Source organism: Zingiber officinale, chromosome 9B (assembly GCF_018446385.1).
Source record: "Zingiber officinale cultivar Zhangliang chromosome 9B, Zo_v1.1, whole genome shotgun sequence".
Taxonomy (NCBI): domain Eukaryota; kingdom Viridiplantae; phylum Streptophyta; class Magnoliopsida; order Zingiberales; family Zingiberaceae; genus Zingiber; species Zingiber officinale.
The window spans coordinates 9,272,183-9,283,045 of NC_056003.1; the positions used below are offsets into that span (position 1 = coordinate 9,272,183).

Here is a 10,863-nt window from a genome sequence, read left to right on the forward strand (position 1 = left end):
TGGATGCAGGGAGTTAGGTGAACATCATCTTCAAGAAGACGTTCAATCAATTACAAATTGATCGAAATGAGTTGCTGCCCATGACGACCCCTCTCTATGGTTTCACGGGCAACCAGGTACTATCGCTCGGACAGGCTCGACTGTCCATCTCGCTCGGGGAAGAGCCACTAAGGAGAACCAAGACCACAAACTTCATCGTGGTGGGCATACCGTCGGCCTACAACGTCATCTTGAGCCGACCGACCCTCAACAAATTCTATGCGGTAGTGTCTACATATTGCCAAAGATCAAGTTCTCGATGGACGACCGGATGGGTGAAGTCAAAGGTGATCAGCTGGCCGCTTGGCGATGCTACGTCGAAATGGTCAAGTCCGAAGCGAGAAGTGCTCGAAAAAATCCACGCTTGGAGGTGAACGCAATCACTGAAAAGCCTCCAACATTAGTGTACGAAGAAAAGGAGGAGGTTCAGATCCACCCCAGTCGAACGGAAGCAACAACCTTTATCGTCGTCGACCTGGGGGTGGAGAAGAAGGTAGAGTTGGTCGCCTGCCTTAGACAAAATCATGATGTGTTCGCATGGTCGACACACGATCTTCCCGGTATCTCCCCGAGTGTGGCTCAGCATGAGCTTCATGCCCGACATGATCTAGGTTGATGATGTCCTCAAGATGAGCTCATAAGGATTGTCATGTAAACCCTGTAGGTGGACTTAGTCCGACATGATAATGAAGTTGAGTGGTACTACTCTTGGAGCTAGATATTAATTAAGTAAGTTGGTAGTAACTCATTTAATTAGTGGACATTATATATCTTAAACACAGGGAGACTAACACACTCATAATAAGAAGGAGCCCAAAATATAATTTGGGATTGGTGCGGTAGTTCAATAACAATTCTTTAGTGGTATGAATTATTATTGATGAAATTAAGTTGGGTGTTCGGGACGAACACGTGAAGCTTAATTTCATAGGGAGATCAAAATCAATTCCTCCTCTCGGTCCCTATCGTAGCCTCTTATATATAGAGAATTATATCCACCAAATACCCACTTCCTACCCACCCTTAGGCGGCCAACCAAGCAAGCTTGGAACCCAAGCTTGGGCTGGCCAAGCCAAAGGCTTGAGTCAAGTAGGGTGGTCGACCATAGCTTGGAGCCCAAGCTTGATGTGGCCGGCAATATTAAAATAAAAGAATTTTATTTTAAAATCTTTTCTTATGTGGATACCATGGTTTTAAAAGAGAGTTTAAAATTTAAATCTTCCCTTTTATAGCTTTCTACAAAAGATTAAGTGAAAAGTTTGATATCTTTCCTTATTTGTAGTTAAAAAAGAAGATTTTAATTTTTGATAAAACTTTCCTTTTTTACAACCATCTTAATGATTTAAAAGAGAGTTTTAAAATTAAAATTTTCCTATTATAGTTTCTACAAAAGATTAAGAAAAGATTTGATATCTTTCTTTATAGATTGAGAGGAAGATTTTAATTTTAAAGATAACTTTTCTTTTTGGAAATCATCCACATATTTTAATAGAGAGATTTTAATTTATAAAATTTCCTTTTATAACCAACCATGAAGGAAAAATTAATAGAGAAATTTTTATTTTAAAAAATTTCCGGAAATAAATAAGGAAGTTTTAATTTTATGTTTAAAACTTACCTTATTTGGAGCAATTGAAGGGGTCGGTCATTAGAGGTTTAATAAGGAGATTTTAATTAAATTTTCCTTCTTAAACAATGGCAAGGAATATAAGAAAGTGTTTATTTATAAAACTTTCCTTATTTGCCAAGACCAAAGAATATAAAAGAGAGGGTAGAGGTGTCTCACCTCACAACATATCATCTAGTATACCTCTCCTCTCTTCCTTGGTGTGGTCGGCCTATTCTCTTCTCCTTTTCTCTTCTTCTTTAGTGGCCGGTGCATCCCTCTCTTGAAGTTCTTGTGGTGGTCGGTTCTTGCTAGGAGAAGAAGGAAAGAAAGGAGGCTTTGCTCTTGCATCCCTTGGAGCTTGAAGGTTGGCGGCCGAAACTTGCAAGAAGGAAGTTGTCTTGGTGGTTCTCATCTCAATAGATCGTTGCCCACACAACGCCCGAGATAAGAAGAGAAATACGATAGAAGATCAAGAGGTTGTTGCTTACAAAGAAAGGTATAACTAGTAATTCTATTCTGCATCATAATAGTTTTCTTTGTATAGTTTTTGAAATACCAAACACAAGAGACATATGATTCTAGGTTTCGAATTTGTGATTCGAGTTTGTGTTTTTTTTTGTTTTTCGAATTTGTGATTCGATTGTTCCTTTTGGTTAAAACTAGGGTTACTATAAGGAAATTAAATATTAAATTTCTTTAAAAGGTTTTGTCTAGGCGGTGATGGATGATCTCATACCTAAGAAGGCCTAGTTCCTCGCCATGCAATCCTGGAAGCTAATTTTAGAAATTAATATTTAATTAAATTTGTAACATGGGTGAATTTAGATCAATAATGTTAAGCATCGTTTACGATCCAAGTCTAAACCACTAAGAACAGATAAGTTAAATTTGGAATCAATAATGTTAAATTCCATTTGTAATTCCTAATTTAATTTCTAAAGAACACAATAGGATGTTAGTAAAGGTTCAGGACTTGTACAAAATTTTTGTACAGGGGAACCGGTATAATATTCCGCATAGCAACCAACAAGAGCCCATATAGTAATATAGGATTGGTGCGGTAGTTCAATAATAACTCTTTAGTGGTATGAGTTATTATTGATGAACTAGAGTTGTGTGTTCGGGGTGAACACGGGAAGCTTAAGTTCATCGGGAGACCAAAACCAATTCCTCCTCTCGGTCCCTGTCGTAGTCTCTTATTTATAAAGTATTATACCCACTCATGCCCACCTTCTTACCCACCTTAAGGTGGCCGACCAAGCCTAGCTTGGAGCCCAAGCTAGGGCCGGCCAAACCAAGGTGAGTTGGTTCCATTGAGTGGTCGGCCCTAGCTTGAACCCAAGCTTAGGTGGCCGACCAAAATAAAATAAAAGGGATTTTATTTTTTAAAATTTTTCTTATGTGGAAGCCATGATTTTAAAAGAGAGTTTAAAATTTAAATCTTTCCTTTCATAGCTTTCTACGAAAGATTAAGAGAATGATTTGATATCTTTCCTTATTTGTAGTTAAAAGGAAGATTTTAATTTTTGATAAAACTTTCCTTTTTTGTAACCATCTTCATGATTTAAAAGAGAGTTTTAAAATTAAATCTTTCCTATTATAATTTCTACAAAAGATTAAGAAAAGATTTGATATCTTTCCTTATTTGTAAAGTGAGAGGAAGATTTTAATTTTAAAGAAAACTTTCCTTTTTGGAAATTATCCACATGTTTTAATAGAGAAATTTTAATTTATAAAAGCTTCCTTTTATGACCAACCATGAAGGGAATTTTCAAATGAGAAATTTTTATTTAAAAATTTTCGGAAACAAATTAGGAAGTTTTAATTTTATGTTTAAAACTTTCCTTATTTGGAGGGATTAAGATGGTCGGTCATTAGAGGTTTAATAAGAAGATTTTAATTAAATTTTCCTTCTTAAACAATGGCAAGGAATATAAGAAAGTTTTTATTTATAAAACTTTCCTTATTTGCCAAGACCAAGGAATATAAAAGAGAGGGTAGAGGTGCCTCACCTCATAACATATCATCTACTATTCCTCTCTCTTTTCTTCCTTGGTGTGGTCGGCCCTATTCCTCTTCTCCATTCTTCTTCTTGTGGTCGAACCTCATCATCTCTTGGAGCTCCTATGGTGCCGGATTTTGCTTGGAGAAGGAGAGAAAGAAGGCTTTGTTTCTAGAATTCCTTGGAGCTTGGTGGTGGTAGCCGAACCTCATCCTTTCTTGGAGTTATTGTGGTGGCCGAAACTTGATTAGAGAAGAAGGTAGCTTGGGTGGATTCTCGTCTCGGTAGATCGTCGCCCACACGACGTCCGAGATAAGAAGAGGAATACGATAGAAGATCGTGAGGTCTATAAGCTGTAAAAGGTATAACTAGTTATTAGTTTCCGCATCATAACTAGTTTGTCTTTTATTTAGATCTTGAAATACCAAACACAAGAGGCTAATGAATTTAGGTAATTGAATTTATGTTTTCGATTTTGTGTTTCTTTTGTTTTTTCGAATTTATGATTCGATTGTTCTTTTTGGTTAAACCTAGGGTTACTATAAGGAAATTAAATATTAAATTTCTTTAAAAGCCTTTGTCTAGGCGGTGGTGGATGATCACATACCCAAGAAGGCCTAATACCTTGTCATGTAGTCCTGGAAGCCAATTTTAGAAATTAATATTTAATTGAATTTGTAACATGGGTGGATTTAGATCAATAATGTTAAGCATCATTTGCGATCCAAGTTTAAACCTCTAAGAACAGATAAGTTAAATTTGGAATTAATAATGTTAAGTTCCGTTTGCGATTCCTAATTTAATTTCTAAATAACACAATAGGTTGTTAGTAAAGGTTCAGGACTTGTACAAAATTTTTATACAGGGGAACCGATATGATATTCTGAATAGCAACCAACAATTAGTATCAGAGCTAGGGTTTGCTTCTATGTGTTTAGTTTTCAGTTTAATTATGCACGTGTCATACATAATTTAGGCAGGATAATAGTAGGATATACTAACTCTATGGTTACAGGCTCCAACTATTATTGTTTAATGTGATTGTGTGTGATTGGACCCTTGGACATGTCAAGGGCATTTTATTGTGTGTGCATGATTGTATTATTAAATACAACAGGAGCTGTATTAGCCCTAGGATTTTACTTTTTGTTTCGATCTAGACTTTATGTACATTCTCTCGTGGAATATAGGATCGATATATGTAAAATTCTATTTTTGTCGCGGATCGTATCCTTGCGAGGCGTGGGACTATTTGAGGACCAGAGGCGCAGTGGAATAAGAAGCAAGATAGATGCGACAACTAGACCCGATGGCAGCAACTAGGGTTGGCAACACACGGAGGACAGTGATGGAAGAAGCCATAATAGTTGGAAAATTAATTTCCATATTTATTACTTATATTTACTGTGATGTGTGTATGCATGTGATGTATGCTTGCTTAGTTTAAAATTCCTCACCTTAAATAACTAAGCGGGAGAGGGATTTATAATTCCACAGTCTCCATTACTGGTTTGTAAGTGATGCGACAAACTTACGTGTTGGCTCTGAATGCCTCCCACCCCATCGGATGAGTTTGTTTGCAGATCACTAGATCAAACTTCCTTTATGAATGGTTATAGGAAATTATTTAGGAGCGTGTGATCTTCTTCATCTGAAGGGGCACAATCCTATTTAATAGACTAAGTATCAAGTAATGGTATACACTTAGGCACAATTAATAGTATCATCCCCATCGGAGTCACTGCTATTCTTTGTACGACCAAAGGAAAACCAACTATTAATTTTATTTGTCATAAAGTTAGGTTGACAAGAATAAAATTAATGGGTAAAACCTCCTCTTACAAATGTTTAATTTTGTATACGTCTACACTATCATGACATGCAAAATTCACGGTGTTTGAGGTGTTGGTAAATTTAAATAATATTGTTTGAGGAATCAATATTATTCTAAATTTAGAGTCTTGACCAAAGTTTATTTTGTGATTCTTAGGATCACTACAAGAAAAAAGCCTAACAACAACGGTTTTTCACCGTTGTCGTAGCCCCTTTCGGACTGTTGTTAAAGGTCGTGTTGTTAAAAGGGGTGCCCAAAGACAACAGTTTTTAGCCGTTGTCTTTGAAGGCAAAGACAACAGTTTTACAACAGTGAAAAACCGTTGTCTTTTCCTTCAAAGACAACAGATTTTCACCGTTGTCTTTGAGCGTCTACCTTTAATAACAGGGTATTCAACAACAGTTTTAAACTATCTACGACAACGGTGAAAAACCGTTGTCTTTTTTAGATAAAAAATAAAAAAAATTAATACACAATTTTCCAATATTATAAATCATTCAAAATACTAAATTTCAAAATAAAATTTAATATATAATTTTCTAACATTCAAAAATAATATCTATAACATTCTGAAGAAATTTCATAAGCAACCAACAAAATTTCATAAACAACCAACAAAATGATAACACTATTAAAACAAAGGTAGAACAATATAACACGAGATTTTCTAATCTGTTTTGATTGTTGAACTTTTCCTCCTAATCTGTTTCAAGGACCGCAGCGCTGCTACGGTGCTCTTCATGTATAAGCTCTGCATATATTTAATCTCCTCCAACTCCGGAACCCTCCCACCTGATTGTGCCGGCTTTGGCACTCCATTTTGTCCGTCGCATTCTGCTGAAATTGACAGGTTGTTGCTGGGGAAGAGGTGGTCGAGCATAGCCACACACTCCTTCAGGATTTTGTATATATAGGAGATCAGTTGTAAAGAATGGCTACTGCAGCACCTTTTCGATGAAGGGCTGCCTGATAAGTGCTCCTGTTCTCTTGTCATACTTCTTCAGTATTTTCACTAGACCTGAATTCATCACAACAAGAATAATAAATCATCTAAATGAGTGCACAAATTTAAAAAAAAAAAAGAACCTGAAGAAAGGACAGAACAGTTAATCAATAACACTCAAATAATTGTAAACTATAATTAGGCTCTGATCATGACTATGCTAACATGAGTTTCCTTGTTAACAAATTGAGAAATAATTGTTTGGATAAATTAACAAACAAGACATGTAATATCTAAAACAAATGGGAGAGTTTGATACCTAAATAAAATCAACCTTGTTCAGTCAATGTAAAATCAGTTAAACTGCATTAGTAGTAGGCAAATAACATAAAATTTTCTATTGTGGAAGTTATAATGAGAGTGGATTGATTGTTTCACCAATGACGAGAAATATTACTGTGTGATTTGAAGAAGAAATCCAAACATCTATTCTGCTGAATGCTAATTTATCATAACCTAGCAAAATAAATTTACCAAGCTACTCCAACGCCCTTCTTAATCAATCTGATCAATTAGTAAACATGATTGTAGAATAAAACCCATAAATTGCCTCTGAAGCGAAAGTACTAAGTTTATATTGGACTGAATGTAATTCATACACCATATGGATTGTTTGTAATGAAAATTACAAGCTCCAAAAAAAAAAACAAAGGTTTGAAACATAAAGGGATATCAATCCATCACAACTTAGATTGTTTGAAGGATCCACAGAAGTGTATTAATTTACATGTTAGAATACTGAAAATAAGCTACAGTGAAATCTTTAATGTGTACCATGGACTACATAAGAATATATCAAGAAAAAGTTGAATTCTTACGGAAACCTACCCGTGTAGTTAATTACGTGATCTTCTCCTTAGCCTTTACTTTCCTTTGAACATTCTTTCTTGATAGTGATCTTCAAAATTATATTAATTGTCAAGATGCATGCTATAAAACTGTTCAAACAATCACTTAGATAAAGCACAAACAATCACTTTGTTTGTGCTTCAAGATCCTACAAAGATTGAATTGCACATGGCAAAGATGTCGTCAGCCTGCAAACTTCTCGCTTAAATCTATTTCCAAACATGAAATACTAGTAGCGATATTGAACTATTTTTCTAGTTGTCAGTCTTTCTTGCAAAGGATGCAGTTTAATTTTCATTTACAGATAACATGTTGCATAAATACTTGACTAGCTGTAATATGAGTATGAAGTACTCGGGGATTAACTGTTGGAGTTATCTTTCAAATGTCGAATTAATGGAGAAGGACCTAACCTATCATAGTTTTCAAATAAAACATCTCAACAACCTGGGAAATGATGGGATAAAATGACTATCATGGCAATTTATATTAAACAAAAAGAGATTCCTCTTTACATTGCAGGATAAGCCTATGAGTTTTTTGAATTAGATGATGATGCAGATTGACTGCCTTTTGTTTTCTTGACATTCTCTTTCATATCAGGACAATCTTCATTTTTTGGGTTCAAGGTACTTGAATCCATCTTCTGGACCTCCTCTTTTGGGTATATAAAAATCAGACGGACCATAGCACAAAATTCCCTGCAGAAAATTATACAACACCAGTTGTCAACATATCCACTTTATACATAGAAAATGGAAGATATATATACATAAGAGAAGAACATTAGGAATGTAGAAGCATGCTTACTGCCAAGGGTCATCTCCAACAAGCATCATATCATCCTCATTATCAGTAAATACAATCATCCAATTTTTATTTGGAGCCATCAATTCTCCTTTGAATTCAAATAGCTAATCTAACTCCTCGATCAATTGGTCATAACCATCAAACTTTGTCAAGTCAACAGATCTTCCAAGTGCAACACCCTGCTTATGAACCTGATATCAAAATGGAAACAGAATCATCTTTTCCAATAAAAAAGAGGTACATTCTATAGCATGACATTCTTGATCTACTAAGGGACTGAATGGAGATGGACACTACACATTAAGTCAAATAAAGTAAGCATGTAATGAAACTAAGCATGGAATGTAACTTAGAGCATTAAAGAAAGCTAATCTACCCTAGCCTAAATGCATTCAAATGAAGAACAAAACTTATAGCAATTGCAAAAGATAAGACAAGCAAACATTAAGTGAAATAAAGTGCACGAATTTAAACCTACTGTTGGAAGAAACATTTTGTCGAACACCTTATGAGCATAAATCGAAATGACACGAGTACGTGCAAATCTAAAACAAGGGAGAACAACTCAATACAAGCATCAAACAATCAACTAAAAGAAACATCACTATCAATTCGAATCAAGTAAAGAAACTGCAACAAACAAAAGCTGTCCAGATCTGTTGAAGAATTGCTGATCGAACTTGAAGACTGCTGTGGAAGAAAAGGTGGAGCTGTGACTGGCCAAATCTCTCAGGTTGCCTTACAACCCTCCCACTACGACGAGGCATTGTCTGTGGTTGTGTATCATGTGTGACACGTGTTGCAGTCTCTTGTGGTACTTCATCTTGTACTATTGGTACTGAAGTAGACGTGTCCTCTCTAAGTTCTTCTAAAACAACTTTGCTACTGGGCTTGTGATCCATTATATAGTCTTCTTCTAAAAACTGGGCATTGGTGCTAACGATGACCTTCTGATCTTTAGGACTATAAAATAAACCACCTTTTGTTCCTTTGGGATATCCTACAAACACGCGAACTTCTGTACGAGATTCTAACTTATCAGCATCTGGTTGATGGACTACCCCAAATCCGAATATGTCTTAGACTGGGTTTTCGCCCATTCCACAATTCTATGGGAGTAGAAGAAACTGATTTAGAAGGTACTAAGTTCAGAACGTATACTGCTGTTTCCAGAGCATATCCCCAAAACGAATTTGGTAATTCTGAATAACTCATCATCGATCTAACCATCTCCATAAGAGTCCTATTCCTTCGTTCTGCTACACCATTCTGTTGGGGTGTTCCAGGTGCAGACAATTGGGATTGAATCCCAGCCTCTGATAAGTAATTCCTAAATTCTCCTAAGAGGTATTCGCCACCACGATCAGATCGTAGTGTCTTGATACTTTTACCTATCAGCCTTGTATTCTTTGAACTTATCAAAGCACTCGGACTTGCGGCGCATTAGGTAAATGTATCCGTATCTTGAATAATCGTCTATGAAAGAGACAAAATATTCAAAACCTCCTCTTGCCTGGACAGACATAGGACCACACAAATCAGAGTGAACGAATTCTAACACTTCTTTGGCTCTATACCCCTTGGCCTTGAACGGCCTTTTGGTCATTTTACCTTCTAAGCAGGATTCACAAGTTGGAAAATTTTCCAACTCTAATGAACTCAAAAGTCCATCGGCTATAAGCCTCTGAATCCTACTTAAGTTAATATGACCCAGCCTTAGATGCCAAAGATATGCTTGGTTCATTTCCGAAGGTTCTTTTCTCTTATTAGAATTAGAAGATGAGTTATAAATTTCCATGTTTTGCTTTGTGGAAGAAATTGGATTTAAAATATACAAATTACCAACTAATGCACCAGAACAGATAATCACTTTATTTCTTTTAATAACTACATCGTTACTGAAAAAAACTGAATATCCATCTAAAAACAGTTTTGAAACTGAAATTAAATTCTTTCTAAAACTGGGTACATAAAGACAATTTCTTAAAACCAAATTTTTATTTCTACTAAAAGATAAGTAGACGTCTCCCACTGCAACAGCTGCCACCTTAGTAGCATTGCCCATGTAGACGGTAATCTCCCCTTCAGATAGTCGTCGGGTTTCCTGGAACCCCTGCAAAGAATTGCAGACATGATCAGTGGCTCCCGTATCTACACACCAGGTGCTGGTAGATAACACCGCTAAACATGTTTCAACAACTAGAGCATGAGATATACCTTTGTTTTGGTTCCTACGAGGACAGTCCGCCTTCCAATGTCCCGCCTGCTTGCAGATGAAGCACTTGCCCTTGGGATTCTTCACTCCAACTTTAAATCCCGTACTTTGAGATTTATTCACTTTCTTTGCTGACCTTTCTTCTTCTTCTTTCCTTTCGGTTTAGAAGTAGAACCATTTTCAAAAGTGAATTTGAGAATTGTGACGAAATAATCCTTCTGCGCTTAAAGTTATGTCAGGAGTTCCCTAATGAATAAATCCTTTTATTCATATTATAGTTCAAGCACCGCTCAAAACTTCTAGGTAGCGTTTGGAGGATCATATCGATCTGGGTTTCCCTATCAATTTCTCCTCCAAGGATGTATCTCGTTCGGATAAGCCATCATCTTTAGGATATGATCCCTTACAGGAGTACCCTCTTGCATGGTGGTCATCATTATCTTTCTCATAGCTTCTTGTCTAGAAGCCCTATCTGATGACCAAAGAGTTCCTTGAGATTATA

The 10,863-nt window shown here is 36.1% G+C and overlaps 1 long non-coding RNA gene across 6 annotated transcripts; it reads right to left on the reverse strand.

Annotated features, from left to right (window-relative positions):
* Window positions 1-6,169: 6,169 nt before the first annotated feature.
* Window positions 6,170-8,874, reverse strand: LOC122024195. Of its 6 annotated transcripts, XR_006123363.1 has the most exons (5): window positions 8,788-8,874; window positions 8,147-8,337; window positions 7,852-8,037; window positions 7,316-7,484; window positions 6,170-6,502 (listed from the first exon to the last, which is right to left on the reverse strand). It is a non-coding gene; the product is annotated as an uncharacterized LOC122024195 (long non-coding RNA). The 6 variants fall into 6 exon arrangements; XR_006123360.1 differs by lacking the exon at window positions 8,788-8,874 and having other exon boundaries at window positions 8,147-8,766; XR_006123364.1 differs by lacking the exon at window positions 8,788-8,874 and having other exon boundaries at window positions 7,306-7,484; window positions 8,147-8,766.
* Window positions 8,875-10,863: the final 1,989 nt, after the last annotated feature.